Source organism: Mercenaria mercenaria, chromosome 6 (assembly GCF_021730395.1).
Source record: "Mercenaria mercenaria strain notata chromosome 6, MADL_Memer_1, whole genome shotgun sequence".
Classification (NCBI taxonomy): Eukaryota; Metazoa; Mollusca; class Bivalvia; order Venerida; family Veneridae; genus Mercenaria; species Mercenaria mercenaria.
The window spans coordinates 84,809,140-84,826,100 of NC_069366.1; the positions used below are offsets into that span (position 1 = coordinate 84,809,140).

The 16,961-nt window shown below is 36.5% G+C and overlaps 1 protein-coding gene across 2 annotated transcripts in view; it reads left to right on the forward strand.

Annotated features, from left to right (window-relative positions):
- Positions 1 to 9,678: 9,678 nt before the first annotated feature.
- The window catches only part of LOC123548347 (breast cancer anti-estrogen resistance protein 1-like), a 73,594-nt gene continuing 66,311 nt past the window's right edge, over positions 9,679 to 16,961 (forward strand). For both annotated transcript variants that reach the window (XM_045335539.2, XM_045335538.2), the window contains exon 1: positions 9,679 to 9,781. The gene's annotated coding sequence lies outside the window, so the exon portion shown is untranslated. The remainder of the gene's footprint in view (positions 9,782 to 16,961) is intronic.

Below are 16,961 nucleotides of genomic sequence, written 5' to 3' on the forward strand. Positions count from 1 at the left end.
ACCTGGTTTATAGATGACGTTATCTAAAATGTCAGCATCATTATCTGACAATATTATACCAGAAAAGGTAAGCCATTTCCTTCTGAATTGGCAATTATTCATTTCCAGCAACTTTTAATTAGGTACCTCTGTGCATAAAAATGCAACTCATAATTGGAGTTTTCTTAGAAAACAAATTCTTTTTGTCTCTTTGACAAATTGGCGAACGAAGAAGTCTCTTTGACACAGCCAGGTAATTGGACTATAGCCCAGTTGGAAAATAATATTTATTTACAATTACATGTTTAGAAAAGTACTACTTTCAATGTTGTGACAGAGCCATAAAGGGAGGTAATAAAAAAGAATGCATTTAGTAAAACATTCTACTGTGCAATTCAAGTATTCAAGTGTATGACAAAAACATGAGAAAAACATTACAGAAATTAAGAAGAATAAGAAATTTATATAATATATTACGTTCATAACTAAAATGTGGCTGTCACATTATAACTAAAGCCATTAATGACTAAGTTTTAAGGTGTAAAAAAGAAGTGTTTGTTTCCAGTATCCCGACCTCCCCACCCTAAACTTTTGGCCTGACCTTGAATGTTTTTATGGCCATGGAGATTTTTTTTTTCAACTTTTTATCAAAAAGTTGTAAAACTGCACTTTTTAGCTCACCTGTCACATAGTGACAAGGTGAGCTTTTGTGATCACCCTTCGTCCGTCGTCCGTCCGTCCGTGCGTCCGTCAACAATTTCTTTTCTGCACGATAGTGGTTTCATTCATGATTTTATTTTAACCAAACTTGCACACAACTTGTATCACCATAAGATCTCGGTTCCTTTCTTGAACTGGCCAGATCCCATTATGGGTTCCAGAGTTATGGCCCCTGAAAGGGCCAAAATCAGCTATTTTGACCTTGTCTGCACAATAGCAGCTTTATTTATGATTTGATTTTTACCAAACTGGCACACAATTTGTATCACCATAAGATCTTGGTTCCTTTCTTGAACTGGCCAGATTCCATTATGGGTTCCAGAGTTATGGCCCCTGAAAGGGCCAGAATTAGCTATTTTGACCTTGTCTGCACAATAGCAGCTTCATTTATGATTTTATTTTAATCAAACTTGCATACAACTTGTATCTCTATAAGACCTTCGTTCCTTTCTTGAACTGGCTAGATTCCGTTATAGGTTCCAGAGTTATGGCCCCTGAAAGGGCCAGAATTAACTATTTTGACCTTGTCTGCACAATAGCAGCTTCATTTATGATTTGAATTTAATCAAACTTGCACAAAACTTGTGTTGCCATAAGATGTCAGTTCCTTTATTGAACCGGCCAGATCCCATAATGGTTTCCAGAGTTATGGCCCCTGAAAGGGCCAAAATTAGCTATTTTGACCTTGTCTGCACAATAGCAACTTCATTTATGATTTGATTTTAACCAAACTTGCACACAACTTGTATCACCACAAGATCTTGGTTCCTTTCTTGAACTGGCCAGATTCCATCATGGGTTCCAGAGTTATGGCGCCTTAAAGGTCCAAAATTGGCTATTTTGGCTTTTGCAACCATATAGAGACTTCATTTATGGTTTTATTTGATACAAACTTCCAAAATATCTTCAACAACAATAAATCTTGGAATCCATGACAAATCAGATCCAATTGTAGGTTCCAGAGTTATTTTATATCTGATTACCTCCCCTGATTGTAGTCAAAATGGATTTATATCAGTAAGTACTTATAGGACTTGTTTGAAATTTCATTATTGTCATTAGCTGGACTGAGCCAATCAGGGTAGATAACTATGGACTGATTTTATGTCAAATTACCTCCCTTTATTTCAAATTAAAATGGGTATATCTCCGTAACTAATGAAGATACTGATCTGAAATTCCATTTATGTCAACAGATTTATTTGGCAGATCCTTCTTTTGTACATTTTCTTTTTAATTACTTCCCTTTTACGTTACTATAAATAGCTTATTTTTAGTAACTTTTTTATTATTGGCCGTAGGGAAAAACCGAGACCACTTTTCTGTGGTACAACATGGATGATACCTCCAATTTTTGGATGTATTTTGACATATCTGTACCTTGTAAGAATTTTTTTTTCTTTTTGGTTAAATTTCTTTCCTTTGTTGTTCCTGTCCTTTGGACTTAGATATTTTTTCTGAGGACCTTCTTGTCCTCAAGTGCAATGATAACAGGTGAGCGATATAGGGCCATCATGGCCCTCTTGTTATGCTTTAGACATGGTTAGTGATGTTAGAAATCAACTTACTGATGCTCTTAAGGCATAACTACCTTATTTGTAATCATTCTTTGACACAAAAATAATTTACGAAAAGTCCCCCAAAAAAAAATTCTGAAAAAAAAATTTACCGACATATCTACCCAAATTGTCGAGCCCACTTGTGGAAGCGACGACATAGTTGTCCAAATGGCTGTTCGGTGTATTTGCGTGCGTCAGTGCGTGCGTGCGTCCGTGCATGCGTGCGTCCGGATTTGTTTGTCCGGACCATAACTTTGACATGCATGGAGCAATCATGTTTATATTTGGCATGAGTGTTAACCTTAGTGAGACGGAGTGTCATGCGCAAACCCCAGGTTCCTATATCAAAGGTCAAGGTCACACTTAGAGGTCAAATGTCAAATTCAATAACGACTTTGTCCGGAGCATTGCTTCTTCATGCATGGTGGGATTTTGATGAAACTTGGCACAATTGTTCACCATCATGAGACGGAGTGTCATGCACAAGAATCAGGTCCCTAGGTCTAAGGTCAAGGTCATACATAGAGGTCAAAGGATACAAGAATGACAACTTTGTCCGGAGCATTTCTTCTTCATGCATGGAGGGATTTTGATGTAACTTGGCATAAATGTTCACCACCATGAGACGGAGTATCGTGCGCAAGAACCAGGTCCTTAGGTCTAAGGTCAAGGTCACACTTAGAGGTCAAAGGTCATATACAAGAATGACTTTGTCCGGAGCATTTCTTTTTCATGCATAGAGGGATTTTGATGTAACTTGGCACAATTGTTCACCATCATTTTAAGGTTTACTTCCCATTGTTGTTACTACAAATAACTTGTATTGTAACTTTTTGCAATCTTTTTTTAGCTCAAGGTGAGCTTTTGTGATCACCCTTCGTCCGTCGTCTGTGCGTGCGTGCGTCAACTATTTCTTGTCTGCACGATAGTGGTTTCATTATTGATTTTATTTTAACCAAACTTGCACATGACTTGTTTCACCATAACATGTCGGTTCCTTTCTTGAACTGGCCAGATCCCATTATGGGTTCCAGAGTAATGGCCCCTGAAAGGGCCAAAAATAGCTATTTTGACCTTGTCTGCACAATAGCAGCTTCATTTATGATTTGATTTTAACCAAACTTGCACAAAACTTGTGTCACCATAAGATCTTGGTTCCTTTTTTGAACTAGCCAGATCCTGTAATGGGTTTCAGAGTTATGGCCCCTGAAAGGGCCAGAATGAGCTATTTTGACCTTGTCTGCACAATAGCAGCTTCATTTATGATTTTATTTTAACCAGACTTGCACACAACTTGTATCACCATAAGATCTTGGTTCCTTTCTTGAACTGGCGAGATTCCTTTATGGGTTCCAGAGTTATGGCCCCTGAAAGGGCCAGAATTAGCTATTTTGACCTTGTCTGCACAATAGCAGCTTCATTTATGATTTGAATTTAATCAAACTTGCACAAGACTTGTGTCACCATAACATCTCGATTCCTTTCTTGAACCGGCCAGATCCCTTAATGGGGTCCAGAGTTATGGCCCCTGAATGGGCCAAAATTAGCTATTTTGACCTTGTCTGTACAATAGCAGCTTCATTTATGATTTGATTTTAACCAAACTTGCACACAACTTGTATCACCACAAGATCTTGCTTCCTTTGTTGAACTGGCCAGATTCCATCTTGGGTTCAAGAGTTATGGCCCCTTAAATGTCCAGAATCTGCTATTTTGGCTTTTGCAGCCATATAGAGACTTCATTTATGGTTTTATTTGATACAAACTTCCAAATATCTTCAACAACAATAAATCTTGGATTCCATGACAAATCAGATCGTAGGTTCCAGAGTTATTTTATATCTGATTACCTCCCCTGATTGTAATCAAAATGGATTTATATCAGTAAGTACTTATAGGACTTATTTGAAATTTCATTATTGTTATTAGTTGGACTGAGACAATCAGGGTAGATAACTATGGACTGATTTTATGTCAAATTATCTCCCTTTATTTCAAATTAAAATGGGTGTATCTCCGTAACTAATGAAGATACTGATCTGAAATTTCATTTATGCCAACATATTTATTTGGCAGATCCTTCTTTTGTTCACTTACAATATTTTCTTTTTAATTACTTCCCTTTTACGTTACTATAAATAGCTTATTTTTAGTAACTTTTTTATTATTAGCCATAGGGAAAAACTGAGACCACTTTTCTGTGGTACAACATGGATGGTACTTCCAATTTTTAGGTGTTTTTTGACATATCTATACCTTGTAAGAATTTTTTTCTTCTTTTTGGTTAAATTTCTTCCCTTTGTTGTTCCTGTCCTTTGGATTTAGATATTTTTTCTGAGGGCCTTCTTGTCCTCAAGTGCATTGATAACAGGTGAGCGATATAGGGCCATCATGGCCCTCTTGTTTTATTTGGCATTAATGTTTGCCTCAATGCAACAGAGTGCCGTGTGCAATTCCCAGTCCTTTTGACAGCTGACGGGCTCGACATGTTGCATGTGGGCATCTAGTTTTGAGCATGTTACCGGATAAAAAACATTTTTTTAGGCCTAATGACCAGCTGATATCTGATTTCTAATTTAGTTACATCACTTCTTTTGAACCCTGACATAATATAGTTTTTTAGTTGACAATCTGAAGAATATGAAGAGTTATAATTGCACTCATTTGGCCGTGGCCATGTTCGGACTTGGTTAATGTTAATGAAAGCTAGTATCTTAGCGACCATTAGTGGAAATGGATTGAAACTTAATATTCTTGTTCACTGTGATAATCTCATCATCTGACATGCATAACTCTCTTTTGCATTTTTACAAAGTTATGTCCCATTTCATTTCATTCATACAGTTTTTTTTTGTATGATCTGTTATCTCAAAAAGTTTTTCTAAGACAGGTTCTATGACTCAAAATGTTGCCTCTTTTGTACCTGTTTAGTCTATATTTTCCTTTTTTGAACTTCTTTTAGGGACAGGACTTTTGAATAATGGAGCATTGCTGCCTTCCGACAGATCTTGTTTTCTTAGTAGCTATTTTGCAAGTACCGGTATCTGAAAATGTTGAATTTAATTTATCATAGCCTTAGCCCTTACCCAATATGACATGGAAATTTGATCTTTGCATGCATTATATATATTCTACACATATATTCATTTGTGTAATTAATTTCCTGCAGGGAGTATGAGGAATTCAATATCATGACGAAACTGTTCACAGGCAATAAGGGTATATATCATATAGCATGCAGATATATCGTCACGCAGTTAGCTACCTGTAATAAAATCTGTTTTTTAGCAAATTTTTAAGTTTTTTGACTTCATAGTTCACTGTAACTGTTTAAATATAAAATGAAACATTATACTGGTAGTCTTTTTTTTTTAAAGCCAGACAGACTCTGTTCACAAATGATTAATTCTGCCTTTGCGACCAGTGCAGATCATGATCAGCATGCACATCTGTGCAGTCTGATCATGATCTGCACTGTTCGCCATTCAGTCAGTAACTTTTTGGTGTTCATCCCTTTTTACAGTAAATGGTACTGTCCAAATTGAAAGATGGATAAGTTTGTTATAGAAATTTAGCAGGGTATTGGTTATTGATATTAATGATTCTCTGACTTGCCAGAGAACTGGTTCAAACAATGCAATTTTCCTGTAATCTGCTTATATCGGGATTGATTTTTATCTATCATGTGCAGCCTGCAGTCCAGAAAAGAATTGCAAACCCTAGTTTTTACCCTAACCCTAACATAAATATCAACTAAAGCTTGTGGATAAATACAGTCTAACCTTTGTTGACAGGCACCAGTATGTATAGTGTGACCCTGCTTAGAACGGTCATCTTCAAGTCCAACCATTTGAATGCCCTGTAAAATGAACATTAATTAGCTCGACCCTACGACCAGCCAGAAATTTGTCAAAATGCACTTTAATAGTCAAAAAAACCTTACATGGTAACTTTCCCTTCTTAAATCAGGTGATGATGCTGTATAAAACGTGAAATATGTGTGAAGTACTATTGTTTAAGTCAATTTATTGCTAGCGGCAGGTTAAATTTGTTCAATAAGAAAAAAAGTCAAAATATTTTGCTCACTGCAGCCAGCATAATTAGAACCATCTTTAAAAGATTTACAAAGGTAACATTGTAATAAAGAATTTCTGTCAATGAGTTTGTACCACTGGTCACTTCCACAACACCAGCATTTTTAGAGATTTTTAACCTTTAGCCTGCTGGTAGCAAGTGATTCTGTGCAGTCTGATCATGGTCTGCACTGTTCGCTATTCAGTCAGTAAATTTTCAGTGAACGCCCCTTCAAATAATAAATGGTATTGCCCAAACTGAATGATGGACCAGTCCATTATAGAAATTTAGCAGGCTAAAGGGGAACAAAGTTTCAACTAAAAGTGTGAATGAATCCCATTAAACATGTGAGGAAACTTTTAATCAACGCCTAAATTGGTTATCATTCTGCAATGTTAATTTCTTGTAATTGCCAAACATAACTCTCAAAGGAATTTGTTTTTTATATTAATGAATAGTTATTTTAGTGATTGAATCTAATTAAGTCCAGTGGTATGCTGCAGGCACATTCATAATATTATATATCGTGTCATATTTGAGTAAATTAGTTATTTTCAGTAGATATTGAACAAAAGCTTCCTGGAAATTAAATGCATCATGATCTGTCAATATATATACCATTCAATTATTTTTATGACTGAAGTGAACAGGTTCCTTTATATCATTATTTTTCATCAGTAAAAAACAACATGTTGTTTGGTTGCAGGTCGTATAGAAATATAATTATTTTTTCTCTCTGTCATTTTGTTTAAGGACATATGCCTCACATAGGGATCAAACTTACAACCCTGCCATCTGTAGATCTGCGCTATCCTGAGGTAAGCAGACAGGCGAGACACCATATTATGAAGGCTCCAGGTTTGGTTCTCCCGCTCTTAAATCCTGAAAAAAATGAGAATTCGAAATAGTTCCAGTATTTTTAGCTCGACTATATGAAGTATAAGGAGAGCTATCCTACTCGACCTGGCATCGGCATCAGCGTCTTTCCGCGTCGCCACCTTGGTAAAAGTTTTTTTACACTTTCTCTTTTTTCTACTTATCTCTGTAATTACTTGATGGATTTGATTCAAACTTAAAATAGTTATTCCTCATCATCACCAACATCATCTGACCTAAGGGTCATAACTCTGGTACCAATATTTCATGATTTATCCCCCCTTTTCACTAAGATTTTCAGATTAAAGTTTTGATGCACTTTCACTCTATCTCTGTTATTACTGAATGGATTTGATTCAAACTTAAAATAGTTGTTCAACACCATCATCCACATCATATGACACAAGGTGCACAACTCTGGCACAATTTTTGCATGAATTATTCCCCCTTTTTACTTAGAATTTCAGGTTTAAGTTTTGATACACTTTCACTCTATCTCTGTTATTACTGATTGGATCTGATTCAAACTTAAAATAATTGTTTAACATCATCACCCACATCATATGACACAAGGTGCATAACTCTGGCACAATTTTTTCATGAATTAAGCCCCCTTTTACTTAGAATTTAAGGTTAATTTTGATGCATTTTCACTATATCTCAGTTATTATGAAATGCATATTTAATTCAAACTTGAAGTAGTTGTTCCACATTGTCAGCCACATCATATGACACAAGGTGCATAACTTTTGCACCAATATTTAATGAATTATGTCCCCGTTTTGCTTAGAATATACTTATATAGTGTTTTGATACACTTCATCTTTACCTCTCTTATTACTTAATATTTTTGACTCAGGCTATTGTGCAATATCTTCATCCACCATTGGAATCACTCCAGTGACAGCTCCAGTTTCCTCAGATGTGCCCAGTTTCACTATCTAGCTTCGAAATAGTCGAACGCACTGTCTCCTGTGACAGCTCTTGTTTTAATGAGTAATTGAATTGTGTCTCATTTAAAAGTGCATCATTGTGTTTTACTGTCCATTTAGGAGTAAAATGGTTTTGTAATAACAAGAGGCAGATGTTTTCAGTTGTCAACGGCCCCGCCCCTAGGTTGTCAAATACTATATTGTACCAGATGTAATACAGTTACAGTCAAGGAAAAAGATGGTTGGTGAATTTTTGTTACACTTTTTTTTGTGACAGGCCAGACTGTTGATATTTAAAACATCTGTACATAAATCTGTCATAGTTCACAACTCCTACACTTGTGCTACAAAAGTAAAGCATGTGATTTTACACAATTTTGATCGAGTTACACTCTCTAAATATCGAATTACCGGTATGATGAAAAAATATTTGAGCCGCACAGTCTGGTCAGGATCCATGCTGTTCGCTTTCAAAGCCTATTGCAATCAGAGATACAGTGAACAGCATGGATCCTGACCAGACTGTGCGGATGCGCAGCCTGGTCTGGATCCATGCTGGTCGCAAATGCACTATGTTGGTTTTCTCTTGGTGCGGCTCATTTGTGTGTGTTTGTGTTAAGGGTCCTTTTCAACATTTTTTCAGTCATATAAACGATGGTGTCTGGTTGTAGCAGTGAGCACAATGATAAACTGCTGCGCTGGAATATTATGCCAAAAGCAGTCACGATAATGATACCCATCTAGTCACATTACACTGATACCTGGCTGACCAGTCCTAGAACTGTCCTCTTAATGTTGAGAGCCAAGTGAGGAAGGTCTTTGTACCATTTGTCTCATCTTTGGTATGAAAGCCATGGAGTGAACCCAATACCTCCCACACTCAAAGCAACATTCTACCACTAGGCTACCAAGGCAGTACTTAAAAAACTGTACTCAATACATGTGATGGTCAGGACTCAAATAATTTTGGAATAGATTTGAAAATACAGTACAATACTGAACCCTGAATTAATTTTCTTTCAACTAGACCAGATTCCTAGAAGATTTACTTCTTAGGAGCAAGGACCTCTGTGCAACATACAAAGTTCATGTGTATACAGTGCACAGAGGAGGGAGTCAGGGAGGGGTCTGAGAAACAAGTATTAATTAAGTAGGTCTTTATTTAGCTGCTCATTTCCGGGAGAGATAAGATCTATGATTGTGACAGGGAGTCTGATGACAATATTGCATGTTGGATATTCCTGTGGAGCTGGGCAGCAGAACAGATCATGTTTAGCAAATTGAAATATGATAAATAATTAGTGAGAGCCAATACCTGGTGTTGGGGTAGAGTACTGTCTTTTGGGTCATTAAGGTCCGGTAAAGGTGATGTAAAGTAGATATATTACACCATTTTAGTGCAGACGGCAGCATATGGGGTGGTCTTGCTGTCTTCAGTTCTTATTGCCAATTACATTAAGGCATAATGTTATGTAAAGAAACTTATCTGTAGGTTGTTTGAAGTGTTCATCAATTATTAATTTATTATTATCTGACAGGTGCCTGCAAAGTGCAATATTGTGTGTACTTGATGTGATGTCTGATGATGGTCCAGCATTATTAGCCCATTAGGATTCTTTCTACAGATACAGACAAATTCTGGTAGGTAAATAAGAATCGAGCACTCCCGTATGTTACAAATTTGTTATAAAGTTGCCAACATCTCCATTGCTTTTAAATAATTTAAATCATCATTCAGACCATTCCCAAGATGACCCAGTTTTCTTTTCCTAAAAATTACAATATCAAATCTGGTTGAAACTTGGAAGAGTGATTTTTCCTTTACTTCCAAAGTATAAGAGAGAATAATTCTCCCATTTTTAGTTCGACTATTAGAAGATTAGTCTGAGCTATTCTACTCACCCTGGCGTTGGTGTTGGTGTCACACCTTGGTTATAGTTTTGCATGCAAGTCCAGTTGCTATCATTTAAAGGCATATAGTTTTGAAAGTTATTTTTTGTGCCCCACCATGAGTGGTGGGGGCATATAGATTTGGTCTTGTCCGTCCGTCCGTCCGAAGTTTGTGACGCGCCTAGCTCAAAAAGCATTTGATATAAATTGATGAATCCTTGCAGGAGTCTTTATCATGATATGAACTTGCGCACCTCCTATTTTTCGTTTGGCTCCGCCCCCTATTTCCAGAGTTATGGCCCCTGAAATAGTAAAAAATGCACATTTTCACCTTGTGACACTCCTAGCTCAAGAAGTATTTGATATAGGTTCATGAAACCTTGCATGAGTCTTAATCATGATATGAACTAGCGCACCTCCTATTTTTATACGCCCGTTTGAAAAAACGGGACGTATTATGGGAACGCCCCTGGCGGGCGGGCGGGCGGCGTCCACAGACTTTGTCCGGAGCATATCTTCTACATGCATGAAGGGATTTTGATGAAACTTGGCACAGTTGTTCACCATCATGAGATGGAGTGTCATGCGCAAAAACCAGGTCCCTAGGTCTAAGGTCAAGGTCACACTTAGAGGTCAAAGGTCAAATTCAAGAATGACTTTGTCCGGAGCATATCTTCTTCATGCATGGAGGGATTTTGATGAAAATTGGCACAATTGTTCATCATCAAGAGACGGAGTGTCATGCGCAAGAACCAGGTCCCTATGTCTAAGGTCAAGGTCACACTTAGAGGTCAAAGGATACAAGAAAGAAAACTTTGTCCGGAGCATATCTTCTTCATGCATGGAGGGATTTTGATATAACTTGGCACAAATGTTCACCACCACGAGGCGGAGTGTCATGCGTAAGAACCAGGTCCCTAGGTTTAAGGTCAAGGTCACACTTAGAGGTCAACGGATACAAGAATAAAAACCTTGTCCAGAGCATTTCTTCTTCATGCATAGAGGGATTTTGATATAACTTTGCACAATTGTTCACCACCACGAGGCGGAGTGTCATGCGCAAGAACCAGGTTCTAGGTCAAAGGTCAAGGTCACACTTAGAGGCCAAAGGTCAGATACAAGAATGACTTTGTCCGAAGCATTTCTTCTTCATGCATGGAAGGATTTAGATGTAACTAGGCACAATTATACACCATCATGAGAGGAAGTGTCATGCGCAGTTCCCTTCTTTAGAATTACTTCCCTTTGTTGTTACTATAAATAGCTTATATTGCAACTTTTTCATTACTAGTCGTAGGGAAAAATCGAGACCACTTTTCTGTAGTACAACATGCATGCTACATCCAATTATGAGGTGTATTTTGACCAATCTCTACCTGGTAAAGATTTTTGTGTGGACATACAATTTTTTTTTTTGATTTTTTTTTTTTTTTTTTTTTTTTAAGATTATCTTCCCTTAGTTGTTACTATAAATAACTTATATTGTAACTTTTTTATAATTGACCGTAGGGAAAAAACAAGACCACTTTTCTGTGGTACAACATAGATGTTACTTTCGAATTTTAGGTGTATTTTAATGTATCTCTACCTGGTAAGGAGTTTTTTTGTGGACTTAGAAAAACAAATGACTTACAATGATTACTAAACAACCACAAAATTAAAATTCCATTTGCAAATACAGGTGCTAGAGTAAAGAAATTTGCTGTGACGGGCGTATATTGTGACATTCTGGCACTCTTGTTCATCTGGGTCTGCCCCCTATTTCTAGAGTTATGGCCCCTGAAATAGTCAAAAATGCACATTTTCACCTTGAGACGTGCCTAACTCAAAAAGTATTAGATATAAATTGATTAAACCTTGCATTAGATACCGTTGGTGTGCATAATACACAGGTATAGACAATTTTCCAACTTCAAAACAAGTTTGTTATCGATGTTCGCCATTTTGGTAAAGGGAAACTACTCCCCGTGCTTACTGTCACCGCTAAAATCTAAGATTGCCGTTACGTTCCGTAAAAGATCGAATGGTTTATTTTTCTTTCAAACAAAATTAATTTCATATAAATTTAAAAGTATTTTGATGAAAGAAATGTTAATAAATCACAAAAATTATGATACTAATTAAAGATCGGGAATTATCGTCAAACGAGATCAAACTGTGAACAACATAACTGACACGAGGTGACACGTTACGTTAATTGCCGGTAATTTTTGGCTATTTGATCGTGACAAAAAGACTATCACACCTTTTGTTATCGGTTTGAATTGAGAAGCTCATGTCATTTTGAAAGATACCATTCTGAAATATTGAATCAGCTGCTATTTATTTATTCAAAATAGTTAATTAAAAAAGGTAAAACAACAAATACAACAATATTTTACTGGTTTTATTTTCGAGAAAACAAAAATCCATAGTACTGCAAGACCGATGCTGCTCTCCGTCGCGGAGATAAAATTTATTACCAGTGTCGATGTAAACTCTACTTTCATTTTCCATCCATCTCAAAATTGACCAAAAATGTTTTTTTCCCAAGATTTTGGGATAAAATCGGGGGTGCGCATTATACACGGGTGCGCATTATACATAGGTATCTACGGTAGTCTTTATCATGATAGGAACTTGCGCACCTCCTATTTTTATGCCCCCAAAGGGAGGCATATTAGTTTTCAACTGTCCGTTCGTTAGTTCGTTCGTCACAGCGTTAACTTTTTGCATGAAGGCACTTTACTCGCGAACCACTGCACCCAGGATCAAACTTCACATACTGATAGTACTTATTGAGTACACGACCCCTACTGACTTTGGGGTCACCAGGTCAAAAGTCCAGGTCACCAGGTCAAAGGTCAAGGCGCTGCGGGGGCATTTGTCACCATTAGTGACAGCTCTTGTTTTTTATCTGCCTCTGCCACCTGTTTTCAGAGTTATGGCCCCTGAAATAGTCAAAAATGCAAATTTTCACTTTGTGAAGCACCTAGCTCAAAAAGTATATGATATAAATGGATGAAAACTTGCATGAGTCTTTATCATGATATGAACTTGTGCACCTCCTATTTTTTTTATCTGCCTCTGCCACCTATTTTCAGTGTTATGGCCCCTGAAATAGTCAAAAATGCACATTTTTACCTTGTGAAGCACCTAGCTCAAAAAGTATATGATATAAATGGATGAAAACTTGCATGAGTCTTCATAATGAAATAAACTTGCGCACCTCCTATTTTATGGCTGGCTCCATCCCCTATTTTTAAAGTTATGGCCCCTGAAATAGTTAAAAATGCACATTTTCTCCTAATTATGTGCCTAGCTCAAAAAGTATTTGATGTAAATTCATGAAACCTTGCTTGAGCCTTTATCATGATGTGATCTTGCACACTTGGTATTTTTCTGTAGAATCTTAGCGCTTATTACAGAGTTATGGCCCTTGAAATAGCCAAAATAGTGGATTTTTTGTTTGTGATGCTAGCTCAAAAAGTATATGGCCTAGAATAATGAATCCTTTTCATAAAATGTTTGTTGAGGCTATACCCCCTTAAGAGTGCAGACATTTGAATTATTGCCCCTTATTTGTGACAAATGTACCAGTGGGGGTGGGGGGTGGTGGGGGGGGGGGGGGGGGGGGGTGGGGGGGCGCACACCCTGTGTCCTACAGACACATTCTAGTTCTTTTTCTAGGTCAATTACCAACCTCACTGGGTCAAGTCCCATACATATATTTTGACCAAATTATGCCTCCTTTTGGACATAGAAAATCCTGGTTAAAGTTTTGCATGCAAGTTACTACGTGTATCTCTAAAACTAATCCAGATATTGATTTGAAACGTCACATGTTTCTTCTGGGTTATAAAACTAGACCATAGCATCAAGTCCCATAACTCTGACATTTTGGCCAAATTATGCCCCCTATTGGACTTGGAAAAGCCTGGTTAAAGTTTTGCATGTAAGTACCTTTAGCTACCATTTAAAGGCATATAGCTTTGAAATTTCTTTTTCTAGGTCAATCACCAACATCACTGGGTCAAGTCCCATAACTTTGACATGTTTTTGGCCAAATTATGCCCCCTTTTGGACTTAGAAAATCCTGGTTAAAGTTTTACTTCAAGAACATATAGCTATTACTACAGGGTTTTTTCTCACCATTTTGGGAACATGACCCATACCCCTGGGATTGGGAATTTTTGCGGCATTTTTGCCAAATTGGGAAAAAGTACAAATTTCAATAGCCATTCATGTTAAAGCCAAAATGAACACAATTACTGATTTTTATGTTTAATTAACTGTAACTCAGTGTGATAAGATTTACAGATCAATTTCACAGACTTTCATATTCTTGAAACAGTCAACAAGTCAACCCTGGTAAGCGACTGATGACTTTGTGGATACACATCCTCATCAGACTGACCAGTGACTCTTGGCTAAGTCGACTTCGTGCAGCCGCACATAGGTTCTTCAAACTAACACTAACAAGCTTTTGATAATGATTAATAATTAAGGCTTTTAGAATAATTCAGTTGAATAAAAAATAAATGATGGATCAGATTGTCCTACAACAGATTTTTAAAAACAATCACAGAATTAAGCACAACTATAATAAATCGAAGAGAAAGTCATCTAACACAAATATATAAAGTTGAATGTTTTAATGAGTGTAAGTCTGAAAGAAGTTGAGTCAATGATTTTTCAACATTTTTTCCCAGGAATTTTTATCTGCTGACAGAAGTCAGTAGAATAATTCACTGTGCTACAGAAGGCGATGATTGCATAACATTTCACCATTAAACCTCAAAATGAAAATTAAACGCTAGAAAGCCGTCACACATAACAGGATAAAGTATGCTTGAACGTACGTATCCGAAAAAAGATGTTATCCGAATTCCGAGTTATAACAGGTGCTCACGAGCGTCGCTGTCTGTTTTTTATCCAATATAATTCGAAAAATTTGGTAATTTAAACTTAATTCTCTTCCTTTTTGTTATCTTAATTCAATGCTAGACAAATTTAACCCCTAAATGCAAAATAAATAATATCATTTAAGTTGAACGAACGTATTTTGTGTCTAAATTTCAACTCGAAATTTCGGAGTATAGTGACGCTTGCCGCCAGGCACTTCGAATACAGATTTCGGCCTTATAAAAACATTTTGATAAATTATTTATGAAAACATAACTAGGGCATTGCATTTATAATTGATTCATTGTAAACTGGATAAGTTTTTATAACTTTATCGCTAAATTATCGGTTATTTTCATACCGATGTATTTTTTCAAATTCAAGATGGCGGGCAACTTTTCATCGGGAAATTTACAAGTCAAGATGCGGGAGTAAAGACATATTTGCTGTTTTTCTTGGTAAAACTGATTGATTTTTCTTGAATTTTTTTGGCTTTCAATTGGGAATTTTTTGCTTTCAGTTGGGAAAAAAAGATACTATTTTCATTTGGGAACATGACCGAATAACGGCTATAAAATCGAGCAAAAAAAAAACCCCTGTTATTTAAAGGCATATAGCTTTTAAACTTATTTTTTCTTTTTAATGGTCAATTTCTAATCTCACTGGTTCAAGTCCCATAACTCTGACATGTATTTTGGGCAAATTATGCCCCCTTTTGGACTTAGAAAATCCTGGTTAAAGTTTTGCATCCAAGTTACTATCTCAAAAACTAATGCAAATATTGAATGGAAACTTCACACATTTCTTCGGGTTTATAAAACTAGGCCATAGCATCAAATCCCCTAACTCTGACATGTATTTTACAAAATTCTGTCCCCTTTTGAACTTAAAAAAGTTTTCCATGCAAGTTACTATTTCCAAAAGTAATGCTGATACTGGATTGAAACTGCAGATATTTTAACATTTAGTGTAGTATTCTTGCTTCTGGATAGTTGAGCATTGGCTGTCTTTCAGACAACTCCTGTTATTTATCAAAGGCAAAGGGACAGTACTTCTCTGCAGAGGAACAGTAATTTCCTGCATGAATCAAAGGCGAAGCACATGTTGTCATCTGAGAACATTTTGTCTTGCCTATTGATCTAACTTGCACCCCTTTGATTCCTGGTCTTTTGCTATTTAAGGATAACATGGTGTAATAGGCCTCAATTTCACCAAAAGCGTACATACAACTTGAAAATGTGAGCTTTAAAAAATGTCAAACGATAGAAATAAGGTGCATGTTGACAAGTTATATAGTGACAGAAATTCTCAAAAATTTCATTTAGATTACCTCCCCTGATAATATAAGTTTTTCATGAGTTATCTCCCCTGAAAACTAGAAAAAAATGAATTTCTCCTTTTCCCTACGGGAATTTTAGATTTTTTTTTGATGTTTGCATCAGAATCATATAATGCAGCTTTCAACTGCAAAATTTTCTCGAAACTCAAGTTCAGATTCTCATAATCAAAGAAATTATAGATTTCCCATAGGCATCAATGTTAACTTCAATACCGATTATCTCCCCATAAAATGATAAAAATTGAAAAATCTCTCGGTGAAAAGTTTTTAATTTTGAATGTCTTTAAAGTGATCAAGTTTCATTTAAATATTACCATCCAGTTACAAGATATGAAATATGGCTATTACACCATGTCATCCTTAATTAAAATCAAAGCAAATGGGCAAAGATATAAATGATTAATGATCGGCTTACAAGGAACTAACAGAAAACAGTATTGTAGACTAGGCCGGTATGAAAATTTTGATTTTTATGCCCCCGAAGGAAGGCATATAGTTTTTGAACCGTCTGTCGGTCTGTCCGCAATTTTCATGTCCGGTCCATATCTTTGTCATCCATGGATGGATTTTCAAATAACTTGGCATGAATGTGTACCACAGTAAGACGACGTGTCGCACGCAAGACCCAAGTCCGTAGCTCAAAGGTCAAGGTCACACCAAAGAGCTATAAAAATAAATAAATCGGCAACTTGAAAGGCATATAGAGCA